At 52.5% G+C, this 17,300-nt stretch overlaps 1 long non-coding RNA gene across 7 annotated transcripts in view; it reads right to left on the bottom strand.

Moving 5' to 3' along the window:
- The window catches only part of LOC128930447 (uncharacterized), a 49,672-nt gene extending 34,845 nt beyond the window's left edge, over positions 1-14,827 (bottom strand). For all 7 annotated transcript variants that reach the window (XR_013531081.1, XR_013531077.1, XR_013531078.1 and 4 more), the window contains exons 1-2: positions 9,520-14,827; positions 4,753-4,925 (exon numbers count right to left, since the gene is read on the bottom strand). This is a non-coding gene — a long non-coding RNA (uncharacterized LOC128930447). The remainder of the gene's footprint in view (positions 1-4,752; positions 4,926-9,519) is intronic.
- Between the last annotated feature and the right edge of the window lie 2,473 nt (positions 14,828-17,300).

Here is a 17,300-nt window from a genome sequence, read left to right as displayed (position 1 = left end):
TCCTGCCTCAGCCTCCCGAGTAGCTGGAACTACAGCTACCTGCCACCACGCCTGGCTAATTTTTACATTTTTAGTAGGGACAGGGTTTCGTCACATTGGCCAGGCTGTTTTCGAACTTCTGACCTCATGTGACCCACCTGCCTCAGCCTCCCGAAGTGCTGGGATTACTGGTGTGAGCTGTGCCCAGCCTGCCAGTGTTTTAAAAAGTAGCTCTGCATCATCTGACCCTGCAGGGCTGTGTACCCTCAGTGCCAGTGGAAGGAAGCTAAGAGCTGCCCCGACCCAACAATCATCCCTCCACCCCAGGGTTTCAGGCGCCTCCACCTCTCAGCCCCTTCCTTCAAAGCTTCAAACAGCCCACTGACAGGCCTAGGCTCCGAGGTCCAGGCTTTCTGTAAATGTGAGATATAAAAAGAACCGTGGGGTAGGAATGGCCCCTGGCTCGCTAAGAGATGCCACCCCCACGCTGCCCACAGCACCGCAAACACCCCCACGCGAACAGATGTGCGCTCGTGCGCCTACACACAGACACACGGTGACAAGCCCGCATTTAGAATCAGGGAGAAGGAGGCCAGCCAGCTGGGACAAAGCCAAGCCTGACTTAGTGAGGAAGGCCTCTCTCCTCGGGCAGAGCTGGCCCCTGGAAATGGCAAATCCTGTGGCTGCCCAAGCTGAAGTGGGTCGAGCCTGCACTAGGAATTTACCTCTCAACAAGGACACTGTGAGGCTCCGGATGCCAGGCCCTGGCAGGACTCAGCCCAACACTGGCCTTTCTAGGCTTTTCTTTTTTTTCAGACAGGGTTTTGTTCTATCGCCCAGGCTGGAGCGCAGTGGCATGATCATAGCTCACTGCAGCCCCAACCTTCTGGGCTCAAGTGATTCTCCTGCCTTGACCTCCCAAAGTGCTGGGATTACGGGCAAAAGCCACCTTGCCCAGGCCTCCCCAGGCTTCATTTGTTGGTGGTGTTGTTTTGAAATGGAGTCTCGCTCTGTCGCCCAGGCTGGAGTGCAGTGGCGAGATCTCAGCTCACTGCGACCTCTGCCTCCTGGGTTCAAGGGATTCTCCTGCCTCAGCCTCCTGAGTAGCTGAGACCACAGGCACCGCCATCACACTCAGCTACTGTGTATGTGTGTGTATTTTTTTTAAGAGATGGACACTTGGCTACTGTGTGTGTGTGTGTGTTTTAAGAGGTAAGTTTTCTCCATGTTGGCCAGGCTGGTCTCGAACTCCTGACCTCAGGTGATCCACCCACCTCGGCCTCCCAAAGTGCTAGCATTACAAGCGTGAGCCACCTCACCTGGCCTACTTTTTGTATTTTTTAGTAGAGACAGGGTTTCACCATATCTACTAAAAATACAAAAATTAGACTGGGCGCGGTGGCTCACACCTATAATCCCAGCACTTTGGGAGGCCGAGGCGGGCAGATGCCCTGAGGTCGGGACATCAGACTATTCTGGCCAACATGGTAAAACCCTGTCTCTATTAAACATACAAAAAAATTAGCTGAGTGTGGTGGTGTGTGTCTGTAATCCCAGCTACTCAGGAGGCTGAGGCAGGAGAATAGCTTGAACCAGGGAGTCTGAGGTTGCAGTGAGCTGAGATGGTACCACTGCACTCCAGCCTGGCAACAGAGGGAGACTCCATTTAAAAAGAAAAAACAAGGCCGGGTGTGGTGGCTCAAGCCTGTAATCCCAGCACTTTGGGAGGCCGAGGTGGGTAGATCACGAGGTCAAGAGATCGAGACCATCCTGGTCAACGTGGTGAAACCCCATCTCTACTAAAAATACAAAAAATTAGCTGGGCATGGTGGCGCGTGCCTGTAATCCCAGCTACTCAGGAGGCTGAGGCAGGAGAATTGCCTGAACCCAGGAGGCGGAGGTTGCGGTGACCCAAGATCGTGCTATTGCACTCCAACCTGGGTAACAAGAGCGAAACTCCGTCTCAAAAAAAAAAAAAAAATTAACTGGGCATGATGGCTCAAGCCTGTAGTCTCAGCTACTCGGGAGGCTGCCGAAGGAGAATTGCTTCAATCCGGGAGGCGGAGGTTACAGTGAGCCGAGATCACGCCACTGTACTCCAGCCTGGCGACAGAGCAAGACTCTAAAAATATATATATATGACATTGTGGTATACACCTGGAGTCCTACCTACTCAGGAGGCTGAGGCAGGAGGATTGCTTAAGCCCAGGAGGCTGAGGCTGCAGTGAGCTATGTTCACACTGCTGCACCCCAGCCCACAAAACAGAGTGAGACTGTTTCTAAAAATATATTTTTTAAAAAATCATGCTGAGTGAAAGAAGCCAGACACAAAAGGCCACATAGTGGATGATTCCATTGATATGAAATGTTCAGAAGAGACAGATCCACAGAGACAGGAAGCAGACTGGTGGGTGCCAGGGGCTGCTGGGAGGGGGAGTGGGGAGAGAGTGTTTAATGAGGACAGAGTTTCAGTTTTCCAAGATGAAAAGAGTTCTGGAGATGGATGGCAGTCACGGCTGCACAACAATGTGAATCTTCTAAATGTCACTGAAATGTTCACTTTAAAATGGTGAATTTTGAAATGAAGTATGGAATGAGGAAAAAAGTTTTTTTAAAAAGTTAAAAAAAAAAAAAAGACTGGATGGATGCAGTGGCTCATGCCTGTAATCCCAGCACTTTGGGAGGCTGAGGTAGGCGGGTCACCTGAGGTCAGGAGTTCAAGACCAGCCTGGCCAACATGGTAAAACCCTATCTCGACCAAAAATACAAAAACTTAGCTGTGGATGGTGGGCACCTGTAATCCCAGCCACTCAGGAGGCTGAGGCAGGAGAATCGCTTGAACCAGGGAGGCAGAGGTTGCAGTGAGCCGAGATCTCGATACTGCACTCTACCTTGGGCAACAAGAGCGAAACTCCATCTGAAAAATAAAAGAAGGGCCGGGTGTGGTGGCTCATGCCTGTAATCCTAGCACTTTGGGAAGTCGAGGAGGGCAGATCATGAGGTCAGAAGTTCGAGACTAGCCTGACCAACATGGTGAAACCCCGTCTCTACTAAAAATACAAAAATTAGCCAGGCATGGTAGTAAGTGCCTGTAATCCCAGTTCTACAGGAGGCTGAGACAGGAGAATTGCTTGAACCTGGGAGGTGAAGGTTGCAATGAGCCGAGATTGCGCCATTGGTGGCTCACGCCTATAATCCCAGCACTTTGGGAGGCACAGGCAGGTGGATTACAAGGTCAAGAGATCAAGACCATCCTGGTCAACATGGTGAAACCCCGTCTCTACTAATACAAAAATTAGCTGGGTATGGTGGCGCATGCCTGTGATCCCAGCTACTTGGGAGGCTGAGGCAGGAGAATTGCTAGAACCCAGGAGACGGAGGTTGCAGTGAGCCAAGATCGTGCCATTGCACTCCAGTCTGGGTAACAGCAGCGAAACTTTGTCTCAAAAAAAAAAAGAAAGAAAAGGAAAGAAAACACAACAAAAGAAAACAAAGAAAGGTAAGGAAAATGCACTGGTCGTGCTGAGAGGAGGAGATAAAAGAGGTGGGGAACCAACTATGGGAGCTCAGGGCACATCTCCAGACCCAAGACAATGAGAGACAGGGCTGGTGTGGACAGTGACAGTGGACGGGGTGAGATATGGTGACGGCAGGTGGGCCTGGCGCTGGGAGGGGGAGGTGGTCCATGAAACAGATCTGTTTCATGAGATGCAACAGGGGAGCTTGCTTATTTATTTTTTTTCTTTTTTTTGAGACAGAGTCCTGCTCTGTCGCCCAGATGCACAGTCTTGGCTCACTGCAACCTCTGCCTCCTGGGTTCACGTGATTCTCCTGCCTCAGTCTCCCAATTAGCTGGGACTATAGGCGCACACCACCACACTTGGCTAAATTTTTTTGGTATTTTTAGTAAAGATGGGGTTTCACCATGTTGGCCAGGCTGATCTCGAACTCCTGGCCTCATGTGATCTACCTGCCTTGACCTGTGCTGGAATTACAGGTGTGAGCCACCTCGCCTGGCCTCTTTTATTTGTCTCTCTTTGTTTCTCTTTCCTAATTTTTTTGTTGTTGTTGTTTTTGAGACAAGTTCTCACTCTGTTGCCCAGGCTGGAGGGCGGTGGTGTGATCATGGCTTGCTGCAACCAGACTCCTGGTTTCGAACAATCCCTCCCACCCCAGCTTCCCAAACTGCTGAGACTACAGGCACATGTCACCATGCCTGGCTAACATTTTTTTTTTTTAAGACAGAGGTTCGCTCTTGTTGCCCAGGCTGGAGTACAATGACGCGATCTTGGCTCACTGTAACCTCTCTGTCTCCCAGGTTCAAGCGATTCTCCTGCCTCAGCCTCCCGAGTAGCTGGGATTACAGGCATGCACCACCACGCCCAGCTAGTTTTGTAATTTTAGTAGAGATGGGTTTCTCCGTGTTGGCCAGGGTAGCCTCTAATTCCCGACCTCAGGTTATCTGCCCGCCATGGCCTCCCAAGTGCTGGGATTACAGGCGTGAGCCACCAGGCCTGGCCGGCTCATTGTTTTGTACAGACAGGGTTTTGCTATGTTGCCCAGGGGGGCCTCAAACTGAGCGGAGGCGCTCGAGTGGAGGCAGAGGTTTGGCTTCCTGGCCTTTGCTCCTGAGGTGCCCACAGCCAGCCAGTCTGCCCACCTCAGTCCTCAATCCCGCTTCACCTTGAAGCCCAAATGCCCCTCCTCCCCAGGGGGAATCCAGTGTTAAGGATCAGTCCTCAGCGAGCCCTCCTGCCTCCAAATCACACCAACCTCTTTACCGTCCAATGAAGAAGTGATCCTGGGACCATCTGAAACAGGGACAGATTGATGCGAGGGTCTCAGGCCCCTTAGAAGAGGGGTCCACAAGCTTCTTCTCCAATGGGCCAGACAGTAAATATTTTCAGCTTCGAGGGCCAGACAGTCTGTTGAATGACTCAATTCTGCTGTGGATCGTAAAAGCAGCCACGGATACGGGGTAAATGAATGAGCACAGCTCCGTGCCAATAAAACTTTATTTATGGACACTGAAATTTGAATTGCATATACTTTTCCCTATGTCGTGAAATTTCCCTTTTGATTTTTTTTCCCCCTCAACCATTTAAAAATGAAAAAGCCATTCTTAACTCACAGGCTGTGCAGAAACAGGTGGTGGGCTGCATTTAGCAAGGCCCGGTTTAGACGGTGCCAACACCAGCTCCTCTCTCCCTCCACCCCACATCTGCCCCTTCAACTCCCATAGCAGGGAGTCTGGGAGAATTACCCATTTTTTAAAAAGTATTCTTTTTTTCTTTTTTTTTTTTTTGAGACAGAGTTTTACTCTTGTTGCCCAGGCTGGAGTGCAATGACGCGATCTCAGCTCACGGCAACCTCTGCCTTCTGAATTCAAACGATTCTCCTGCCTCAGCCTCCCCAGTAGCTGGGATTAATAGAAATGTGCCAACACGCCCAGCTAATTTTGTATTTTTAGTAGTGACGGGTTTTCTCCATGTCGGTCAGGCTGGTCTCGAACTCCTGACCTCAGGTGATCCACCCACCTCAGCCTCCCAAAGTGCTGGGATTACAGGCGTAAACCACTGCACCTGGCCATAGTCTTATGTTTTTAAAAGGAAAATACGTGCCAGGCGCGGTGGCTCACGCCTATAATCCCAGCACTTTGGGAGGCCGAGGTGGGTGGATCACAAGGTCAAGAGATAGAGACCATCCTGGTCAACAAGGTGAAACCCCGTCTCTACTAAAAATACAAAAATTAGCTGGGCATGGTGGTGCGCGCCTGTAGCCCAGCTACTCGGGAGGCTAAGGCAGGAGAATTGCTTGAACCCAGGAGGCGTAGGTTGTGGTGAGCTGAGATCGTGCCATTGCACTCCAGCCTGGGTAACAACAGTGAAACTCCGTCTCAAAAAGAAAAGAAAAGAAAGCAAGCAAAGGGAAGGAAATGAGGAGTAGAGGGAGAGGGAAGGGAGGAAGAGAGGGAGGAGAGGGGAGGGCTGGGCGCAGTGGCTCACGCCTATAATCCCAGCACTTTGGGAGGCCAAGGAGGGTGGATCACGAGGTCAAGAGATCGAGACCATCCTGGTCAACATGGTGAAACCCCATCTCTACTAAAAATACAAAAAATTAGCTGGGCATGGTGGCGCGTGCCTGTAATCCCAGCTACTCAGGAGGCTGAGGCAGGAGAATTGCCTGAACCCAGGAGGCAGAAGTTGCGGTGAGCCGAGATCGCGCCATTGCACTCCAGCCTGGGTAACAAGAGTGAAACTCCATCTCAAAAAAAGAAAAAAAAAAAAAAAGGGAGGAGAAGGGAGGGGAGGGAGGGGAGTGGCAAAACCCCATGTCTACTAAAAATACAAAAGTTAGCCTCAAAAAAAAAAAAAAGAAAGAAAGCAAAGGGAAGGAAATGAGGAGTAGGGGGAGAGGGAAGGGAGGAAGAGAGGGAGGAGAGGGGGGCTGGGCGCAGTGGCACACACCTGTAATCCCAGCACAGCTCTTTGGGAGGGTGAGGCCGGGCAGATCACAAAGTCAGGAGTTCAAGACTAGCTTGGCCAACATGGTGAAACCTCATCTCTACTGAAAATACCAAAATTAGCTAGGCGTGGTGGCAGGTGCCTGTAATCCCAGCTACTTGGGAGGCTGAGGCAGGAGAATCTCTTGAACTCCAGAGGCAGAGGTTGCAGTGAGCCAAGACTGCACCACTGTACACTCCAGCCTGGGCAACAGAGCAAGACTCCATCTCAAGAAAAAGGAGAAGGCAGAAGCCTCCCCACACCAGCTCAGGGCCCCCCAGCTTCACTCCTTGAGCCCGCCGGGCTGGCGCCAGGCCCTGGCCAGCACCGCACACACACACACTCTCCTCATGGCCTAAATATATTCCAACCTCAGAGACATTCCACGCCCCACACTCATTTCCGCTTTCCTGCCCTAGCATGGTTCCAGGAGAAAAAAAAAACCCCACTGAGGGAGGGAGGGGAAAAGAGGAGGAGCAGCAGCAGGAGGGCAGTGTGGCCGGTTTTGAGATGTGACCTCAAGGGTCCTGGCTTTGCTGGGGACGCTGGGATGGTGGAGATTGGAGAATTGAAGAGGACCTCCACCCCACCCTGCATTTTGTTTCTCTCCCCTTCTCACTCCTCTGAGTCACCACTCCGGCAGCCCCTGGCCTAGAGCCAAGGCGGAGTGGGACGTGAGGCCGGAAGGCAGGCAGGGAGATCTGCTTGAGTCTCTGGTTTCTCCTCCATGCCCACAGGGGCCATAGGTCTTGGAGCACACACCCCAGCAACCATCCAGCAAATGTGGAGGCAGGGTCGGGGCACCCCATGCCCTCTGGCTCCAGGGGCACCACTGCCACCACCCACCCCTGGGAACCAAGAAGTAGAAACAAGGCAGCCTGGCTCCACCCACCTCAGGCTCCCCACCCATCAGGAAATGGGAGGCTGGCACCCCTTGCTCCAGGCAGAGGGACAGTGCAAGGCGTCCTGTTAGAGTGTCACCAGTCCCTCCCCAAGATTCTGGAACCCACAGATCACCTCCACTACTGTAGGTTCAAGGACTCAAACCAGGCCCAAGATTAGAAAAGACAGGCCAGGCGCAGTGGCTCACACCTGTAATCCCAGCACTTTGGGAGGCCAAGGCGGGTGGATCACCTGAGTTCAGGAGTTCGAGACCAGCCTGACCAACATGGTGAAACTCCATCTCTACTAAAAATACAAAAATTAGCTGGGCATGTGGTGCACGCCTGTAATCCTAGTTACTCGGGAAGCTGAGGCAGGAGAATCACTTGAACCTGGGAGGCGGGGGTTGTAGTGAGCTGAGATGGCACCACTATACTCCAGCCTGGTAGAAAACAAGACCTTGTATCAGAAAAAAAAAAAGAAAGAAAACACACACTCCAAGTTACTTTGCAGGTTGGCATGCGTGTGGATAGGTAGGACAGCTGAGGCAGGTGGCAAGGCTGAGCCCCACCCCATCCCAACATTTGGCAACATCTGGAGACATCTTTCATTGGGACTAGGTTGAGATCATGCTACTACTCAACATCCCAGATGCACAAGGTAGCTGCCTGCACAAAGAATGATCCGGCCCTACATGGGGAAGCCAGAGGCTAGGTGCAGTGGCTCACGCCTGTAATCCCAACACTTTGGGAGACTGAGGCAGGAAGATTGAGGCCAGCCTGGGCAACAGAGAGAGATCCCCATCTCTACAAAAAGAATAAAAACTTTTTTTGAGACGGAATCTCACTCTGTCGCCCAGGCTGGAGTGCAGTGGAGCGAATATATATATATTTTTTGAGACGGAGTTTCGTTCTTGTTACCCAGGCTGGAGTGCGATGGCATGATCTCGGCTCACTGCAACCTCCGCCTCCTGGGTTCAGGCAATTCTCCTGCCTCAGACTCCTGAGTAGCTGGGATTACAGGCACGCGCCACCATGCCCAGCTAATTTTTTTGTATTTTTAGTAGAGATGGGGTTTCACCATGTTGACCAGGATGGTCTTGATCTCTTGACCTTGTGATCTACCCACCTCGGCCTCCCAAAGTGCTGGGATTACAGGCTTGAGCCACCGCCCCTGGCCATTTTTTTGTATTTTTAGTAGAGACAGGGTTTCACCATGTTGACCAGGATGGTCTCGATCTTTTAACCTTGTGATCCACCCGCCTCGGCCTCCCAAAGTGCTGGGATTACAGGAATGAGCCACCACGCCTGGCTTTTTTTTTTTTTTTTTTGAGACGGAGTCTTGCTCTGTCACTGAGGCTGGAGCGCAGTGGCGCGATCTTGGCTCACTACAACCTCTGCCTCCAGTGTTCAAGCGTTTCTCTGCCTCAGCTTCCCAAGTACCTGGGATTACAGGCATGCACCAACACACCCAGTTAATTTTTGTATTTCTAGTAGAGATGAGGTTTCATCATCTTGACCAGGCTGGCCTTGAATTCCTAACCTCATGATCCACCTGCCTTAGCCTCCCAAAGTGCTGGAATTACAGGTGTGAGCCACTGCACCCGGCCCTCCAATTTTTTTTTAATTAGCTGGCCTTTGTGGCACACATCTGTAGCCCCTGGTACTCGGGAGGCTGAGGTGGGAGGAACTGCTTGAGCCTAGGAAATTGAGGCTGCAGTGAGCTGTGATCATACCACTACACTCCAGCCTGGGTAACAGAACCAGACACTGTCTCAGGAAGAAAAAGAAAAATGAAAAAACGAGTTGGAAGAGAAAGTTTTGGGGAAGAAGTGAGATTCTCACTAAACTGACACCAGGCAGGAGGAGGCGTGGGGCCACTTGGGTGCCTGGGAAGAGCCGGAAGGGGCCTGTCCAGTCTGGGGCGTGGCCAGGCCAGCAGGGAAGGAGCACCCCTCCTTGCTGAGGATGTATCCTCAGCTTTTCAAAATGTGCAGGTTGTCCAGGCGCAGGAGCTCACTCCTGTAATCCCAGCACTTTTGGAGGCTGAGGCAGGTAGATCGTTTGAGGTCAGGAGTTCGACACCAGCCTGACCGACAAAGTGAAACTATCTCTAATCAAAATATAAAATTACCTGGGTGTGTTGGCACACACACCTGTAATCCCAACTACTCAGGAGGCTGAGGCAGGAGAATCACTTGAACCCAGGAGGCAGAGGTTGTTGTGTTGAGAGGCTCCACCGCACTCCAGCCTGGGTGACAGAACAAGACTCTGTCTCACCAAAAAAAAAAAAAAAAAAAGTACAGGTCAGCGGCAAGGAGGGAGTCACCCAGAGCAGGGGATGGGCACACTGGGTTATCTGGGACAATCACAGGTAACCTTGGTCTGTCTGAGGCAGCCCGGGGGTGGGGCAGAGAATTTCCCAAGAGCCCTGTGGGGTGGGGTGTGCCTGGCTGTGTGGGACCCACTGGCAGCTCTGAGCATTAATAAGACTGAGCTCACCCTTCCAGCCTGACCAGAAACCCAGGTTCAAGTTTGGGATGTGAGGCCATGGGGCGGAGCCTAGCTCTAGCCTCCCAGTCTCAGGGACAGGGCTGGCTTAGTCACTGTGGAGGTACTGGGAGCTTGAGGGATGTGTGGGCCTGCCCCACCCTCCACCGCAGGGATGTCCAGAGGGTCATGAGAAAGAGGGACAATGACCGGATGTGGTCGCTCATCCCAGTACTTTGGGAGGCAGAGGCAGGAGGCTCACTTGAAGTCAGGAGTTCCAGACCAGCCTCAGCAAAACCACATATCTGCAAAAAAAAATTTAAAAACTGCCAGGCGCGGTGGCTCACGCCTATAATTCCAGCACTTTGGGAGGCCAAGGCGGGTGGATCACGAGGTCAAGAGATCGAGACCATCCTGGTCAACATGGTGAAACCCCGTCTCTACTAAAAATACAAAAATTAGCTGGGCATGGTGGTGCGCGCCTGTAGTCCCAGCTACTTAGGAGGCTGAGGTAGGAGAATTGCTTGAACCCAGAAGGCGGAGGTTGCAGTGAGCCGAGATCGTGCCATTGCACTCCAGCCTGGGTAACAAGAGCCAAACTCCGTCTCAAAAAAAAAATTTAAAAATTAGCCAGGCATGATGGTGTATCTATAGTCCCAGCTACTCGGGAGGCAGAGGCAGGAGGATCACTTAAGCATAGGGGTTCAGGGCTGCAGTGAGCTATGATCACGACACAGCACTGCAGCCTGGGTGACAGAGCAAGACCTTGTCTCTAAAAAAACAAACAAACAAAAGAAAAAAAGAAAAATAAGAAAGGCCAGGCTCACGCCTGTAATTCCAGCATTTTGAGAGGCTGAGGCAGGCGGATCACAAGGTCAGGAGTTGAGACCAGCTTGGCCAACATGGTGAAATCCCATCTCTACTAAAAATTCCAAAATTAGCCAGGCTAGGTGGTGGGCGCCTATAACCCCAGCTACTCGGGAGGCTGGGGCAGGATAATCCCTTGAAACCACGAGGTGGAGGTTGCAGTGAACCAAGATCCCACCAGTGCGCTCCAGCCTGGGTAACAAGAGTGAACTCTGTCTCAAAAACAGAACAAAACAAAACTTCTGGACTAAAGAGAAGGCTTTGGCAGCCCCAGGGGCAGGCACCCTCCGTTTCCCCCTCCAAACTGGCTTCATATCCAATCCTCCTGGGAGGGAATTTCTGGTCCCAAACGGCAAGACAGTACTTTGAAAATTCCAGTATTTGGGCCAGGCGTGGTGGCTCATGCCTGTAATCCAAGCACTTTGGAGGCCAAGGCGGGCAGATCACCTTGGGTCAGGAGTTCAAGACCAGCCTGACCAACATGGTGAAACCCCCGTCTTTAAAAAAAAAAAAAAAAGAGAGAAAATTCCTGTATTGTTTATAAGGCAGTGTCCACAGGAATTTGGAAAGTGTCTGGAGGATGTGTGGAAGGCAGCGCTGCAGACTTCAGCAGCCTCTCCCAGTCAGCAGCCCGAACGGGAAGAAGGGTCCCCAGAGCCCCGCCCCACCTACCGCCACCTCACCCAGAGTCTGAGAGCTGCAGCCCGCAGACACCAGGCGGTAATTGCAGGTTTGCTTCAAGCCTTCCGGGTCCCTGAGAAACCAAATCAAGTCTCACTCCGGAAGGGCGGGCCTCAGCAGCAGGGGAGAGAAGGAAGGGGACTGGGGGTGGGGGCTGGGAGGAAGGGGGTCTCAGCTGAAGATTGATTGGCGATGGGCTGGCCTGGAGCCCAGGGCCCAAAGCTCACCAAGCCCCAGCTGCTGTGACCCAGGCCCCTCTGGTCTCTGATACGCCCCTGACTAGGTGGCCTCCTGACAGGCCCTCCCTGCCCTGGGGTCTAAAGGCTGAAGCAATGAGCCATTTCCTTTCCTGTGCACTCTGCCAGGACCCTGCTGATTCCAGACACCAGTAAGGATGGGTCGTGGGGAGACTTGTAGCAGCCTTTTCAGTCTCGCAGTTTGATCTTGCTCAGTAAATAACGTCTACGGGCTGGGTGCAGTGGCTCTCACCTGTAATCCCAGCACTTTGGTAGGCTGAGGCGGGCAGATTGCCTGAGTCAGGAGTTAGAGACCAGCCTGACCGACATAGTGAAACCCAGTCTCTACTAAAACTACAAAAAAATTAGCCAAGCGAGGTGGCGTGTGCCTGTAATTCCAGCTACTTGGGAGGGAGAGGAATTGCTTGAACCAGGGAGGTGGAGGTTGCAGTGAGCTGAGATCATGCCACCTGGGCAGCAGAGCAAGACTAGGTCTCAAAATAATAATCATGTTTACAAAACAAATAAACACGTGAACAACAACAAACTTTGTCTTTATGGAGCCCCTGGACTGAGTGTGCCCAGATTGGTCCTGGGGAAGATCTCATCCTGTGGAAAGGGGAGAGAAGAGGGTAATGAAGTGACCTGGCAAATGAGTCTAAGATGGAACCTAGTGAGTGATCAGCCTGGATGTGAGAGGAGAAACAGGTAGCCCAGGGGTGGCGAGGAGACCTGGGGTGCATGCAACTCTCAGCTCCCAGCAGGAGCCTCGTTCCTTATCTGAGAATCAGAGACAGAAGCTGGATTTAAGCAAAGTTTACGGACCAAGACAAAGGTCCCTACGCTCTCCTCCTTCCTACTCAAAAGAAAAAAAAATCCAGAAAAGGAAGAAAGTCAATGGCTTGAGTTTCTATACAGGGTAACCCTGGACACTGCTTAATCACTCTGTGCCTCAGTTCCCTTGTCTGTAAAATGGGACTAATGTAAGTGCCTACCTGGCAGGGCGCAGTGGCTCACGCCTGTAATCCCAGCACTTTGGGAGGCTAAGGTGGGTGGATCACGAGGTCAAGAGATCCAGACCATCCTGGACAACATGGTGAAACCCAGTCTCAAAAAAAAAAAAAAAAAAAAAAAAAAAAAAAGTGAATGCATGGAAATGACCAAGTACAGCATAGCTTTCAGGCCTGGCCTGCCATAAGCATCAGTAATTCTCTATCTTGACTATGGGGGAGGTTATCGTATCTGCAAAAAACCGGAAGCCTCCAGGGCAGAAGCAAAGGGACTTTTGGAGGCTCTGGTAATCTTCCGTGAGCACTTCTTAGACTGTCTGTGTAAACAGAGGGGACTTGGCTTGAAGCCTCAATTAACGAAGCCACTAATGCCCTCGACAGGACTTCCCAGGGCTCCCAGAAGGAACAAACCGTTTCCAAGGCTCCTGGCCCACTCCTGCCCCTCAGGGAGCTCCTAGATTGCCACGTCCTCCTGGCAGGCCCTTGGGAGAACTTCTCAAACCAAGGGAAACTGAGACCCATGCTGCCAAGGGAACTGCTCAGTGACCACGGCCCTGAGGCCAGCCCAGCAGGGCAGCGAGAACAGTGGTTTGCAGACGTGGCTGTTCCTTGGATCCACCTGGGATGCTGGGTCCCCCAGTGCCACCCCTGTCCATGCCCTGGATATCCTGGTGTAACCTATCTGGGGAGAAGCCTGGAATGTCTCAGAGCTCAGCGCACAGGCTTCTCCCAAGCTAGCTCTGCCGGTCCCCTGGCTGCACAGCCCTCTGCAACAGAGGAGAAAGCCCTGTAACTCCATCAAGGAAGAAAAGGTGTGACTCACCTCACCCCTCCTAATCACACTCATAAAAGCCTCAATTAACCCAACAGTTAATTCCAGCAACAAGACTTCCCCTTGGCCTGCCTCTCCCCGCACCCCACAAGGCGGGACCTGAGAGGTGCTCCCTCCAGCTGCACCCTGAGGAAAGGGTTAACAGGAAGTGTCTGACGTCCAGCAGCCACAGAAGCCCCATTGTTCTCCAGCCTGTCCCCTCCCCCTCGTCCAGGAAGACCCTCTGGGGAGCCCCTTCCAAGGGGCCAGGGAGTCTCTCCAGGCTGAAGGCCAGCCCGTCGGGAGAGCGTGCGCAGGAAAAGGAAACCAGCTGGGTGCGGGCTGGAGAGGCACAGCTGTCACTGCCGCATCTTGTCGGGGTGGGGGACGGGCAATTTCCGAGGCGGGGCCTCCACCTTACCCACCTGGTGTGTGTGGGACGGGGTCAGCCCTCCCTGCAGTCCCCATCTAGAAGCCAAAAGCCTTTAGTTTGGGGTTCTTAGGTACAACGGGGGCCCCTGACTCCATTTAACCATGCCCCCACCCCACCCCAAGCATCCCTGGGTCCCAAAATTTAACATCCCACCCCTCCACCATCCGATTTCAGATCACTCCTCCAGGTCCTGTCAGCTTTTTCTGATTAACTGTGCTGCGTGGGGTGGGCTGGATTGGGGCGGAGGGGGCTGCACGGAGCAGAACTGTTAGCAATTCCCTGGGAGCCCATGGGGGCAGGCTGGATGAGGGTGAGCAGCTGGCAAGTGGACAGGCCGAGGAGAAAATTAATTGGTGCCAGTCGGGTGGCCAGCCGGCTGGGAGGACGGCACCCCAGGGGGCCCGGCCAGCCGCCGAGGTGCGTGAGAGCCGGGGCACGGGGGCGGGAGACAGTGAATGCGGGGATTACGTCTTAACTAAGACTCAATATACTGGGGGAGGGGCCCATTGGGCGAGGAGGCTCGAAGACCGGGCGGAGGTCTGGGCTTCCCTGGACAAAGGTGGGGCTCTGAACTTATCTGGACACAGGTGAGGAAGATCTGGGCTCCCCAAACACAGGTGTGTGGATCTCAGCTCCACTAGACACAGCTATGAGGGTTCTGGGTCCCCCGAGGCACTGTAAAAAACCGGGTAGGGTCTAGCCTCTCCTGAACACAGCGGGTTGTGCGCTCCCTTGGACAGAGGTGTGAGGTTCCGGCCCCCCTGAATACAAGTGCAGGCTTCAGCAACCCCCAAGTCAGAGGGTAGTGTGAGCCTCAAACTCTGGCAAATCCCATCACACTTTCATTCTCTCGGCCCTCTTACCAGTTTGGGAGCCGAACCCCCGAGTGAGGTGCAGAAGCCGCGACTTCCCCACCTGTCTGACGCCTCCGCCTCTGCCTCCGCCTCCGCCTCCGCCTCCGCCTTCCCGCTCGGCCGCAAGCTCCGCCCCCGCCTCCCAGGAACTAGCAGCGCGAGTGCGGGAAGGGGGCGTGGCCCGGGCCACTGACCTCGCGGGGAGTTCTTGGAAGTCGCGGGTTGCAGCGCGCGGGGGCGGAGCGGGAGGGGAGAAGGGGGGGAGGGGGAGCCAAGGCGGAAGTTAATTTGCATGTCCCGCCCTTGGGCGTGATAGACACAGGATGGCTCCTGCGGCTGTAGTGACTACCTACCCACCTCCAGCGCTCGGCCTCCCGCTCACATTTCCTAGGCAAGATGAAGTCCCCGCCCTGTCCGGCTAGCAACTGGGCCGCGGCGTAGCCTGCGTCGGCCCTGCCCTCGGACGGGTGGACTTCGCCCAAGGTCCTGGAACCGGGTAAACCGGTCTGGGTGTTGCTTCTGAGCTGGTCCCGACCTGTGGCCCGGCGGTTTCCCAGATCTACAGAGGCGGAACTGGGGCGCCCTTCCCTTGGGTCCTGCTTAGCAGGGCAGGGAAGAGTGGGGAGGAGGCTTCCGGATGGGGGATCCGATTAGAGCTGTCCTTTACTTGCTATCTTGCAGAGCAAAACTCTATGGGCCTCAGTTTCCTCATCTGCACACAGTGGACTATTAAAAAGGACAGATCTCAAACGAGGGCTGCAAAGACACCATTCATTCACAAAAATCTGCTTAATTAGGCATCTTGGTCCCTGCCTTCGTGGAGGCAACAGGCTACAAGAAAAGACTAACTCAGAAACAACCGTTTAATTCTACAACGGTAAACTTGCACTTGGAATAAGTATTACCAAAGAAAAAAAAATTTTTTTTTTGATACTGAGTCTCACTCTGTCGCCCAGGCTGAAGTGCAGTGGCACAATCTCAGCTCAGTGCAACCTCCGCCCCCTGGCCCCAGGTTCAAGTTATTCTCCCACCTCAGCCTCTGGAGTAGCTGGGACTATAGGTGCCCACCACCACGCCTGGCTAATTTTTGTATTTTTAGTAGAGATGGGGTTTTACCATGTTGGCCTGGTTGGTCTCAAACTCCTGACCTTGTGATCTGCCCGCCTCAGCCTCCCAAAGTGCTGGGATTACAGGCGTGAGCCACCTCAATCAACCAGCCGATTCAATGTTATTTAAATATCGTGGACTGAATCTCTGTAGATGTCTCCCTTGTCACCTTACCTCCTTCTCGGCCCAAGCATCATCCTCCCTTGGAAACAATGTGTCTTTAATGCTAGCTAATCTCTCTTTGAAACTGTCCAACCTGTTACTGTCTCAGGATCTTCTGACATTGTTTTATTTTCATTGTAACCTTTTTAAGAAACTGTTACCTTCTAAATAGGGTAAGTGATTAATAAGTGGGTAACTAATATATATATATATATATTAGATGAATACAGTTAGCTGGGCATGGTGGCACATGCCTGCAGTCCCAACTCATCCAGAGGCTGAGGTGGGAGAACTGCTTGAGCCTAGGAGATGGAGGCTGCAGTGAGCTATGATGGCACTTACCGTTCTCCAGCCTGGGGAACACAGCAAGACCCTGTCTGTAAATGATAATAATTATAGTCCGGTTGTTGGTTGACCCCCTCAACCATCTAAGAGTCATGTAGAAGCCACTGATTAAATGAGATTGTCACGTAGAAGCCACTGATTAAATAAGCTACATGCTTATTACTTATAATCTCATTTACCCAAAACAACCTCATTCACTCATTCAGGACCAGGTTGGACATTGGTGGAATCAACAGAACTAACAAAAGAATTAACACAAAAGAGTTAAAGAATAGATGCTAAGTAAAAAATAAATATGGCCAGGTGCAGTGGCTCAAGCCTATAATCCCAGGACTTTGAGAAGCTGAGGCAGGCAGATCACCTGAGCTCAGAAGTTTGAGACCAGCCTGGACAACATGGTGAAACTCTGTGTCTATAAAAAATATGGGCCGGGCGCGGTGGCTCAAGCCTGTAATCCCAGCACTTTGGGAGGCCGAGGCGGGTGGATCACGAGGTCAGCAGATCGAGACCATCCTGGTCAACATGGTGAAACCCCATCTCTACTAAAAATTACAAAAAATTAGCTGGGCACGGTGGCGCGTGCCTGTAATCCCAGCTACTCAAGAGGCTGAGGCAGGAGAATTGCCTGAACCCAGGGGGCAGAGGTTGCGGTGAGCCGAGATCGCGCCATTGCACTCCAGCCTGGGTAACAAGAGCGAAACTCCGTCTCAAAAAAAAAAAAAAAATACATATATATATATATATTAGCAGGGCACGATGATGTGCAGCTGTAATCCCAGCTACTTAGGTGGCTGAGTTGGGAGAATCTCTTGAACCAGTTAGGCAGATGTTGTAATGAGCCAATGAGCCAAGATTGTGCCACTGCACTCCAGCCTAGGCAACAGAGCAAGACCCTGTTAAAAGGAAGAGCTGGGTGCAGTGGCTCACACCTGTAATCTCAG

Source organism: Callithrix jacchus, chromosome 22 (genome assembly GCF_049354715.1).
Source record: "Callithrix jacchus isolate 240 chromosome 22, calJac240_pri, whole genome shotgun sequence".
In the NCBI taxonomy this organism is placed as follows: domain Eukaryota; kingdom Metazoa; phylum Chordata; class Mammalia; order Primates; family Cebidae; genus Callithrix; species Callithrix jacchus.
The sequence above is the reverse complement of the archived record's forward strand: the minus strand, read 5'-3'. Positions and strand labels throughout refer to the sequence as shown.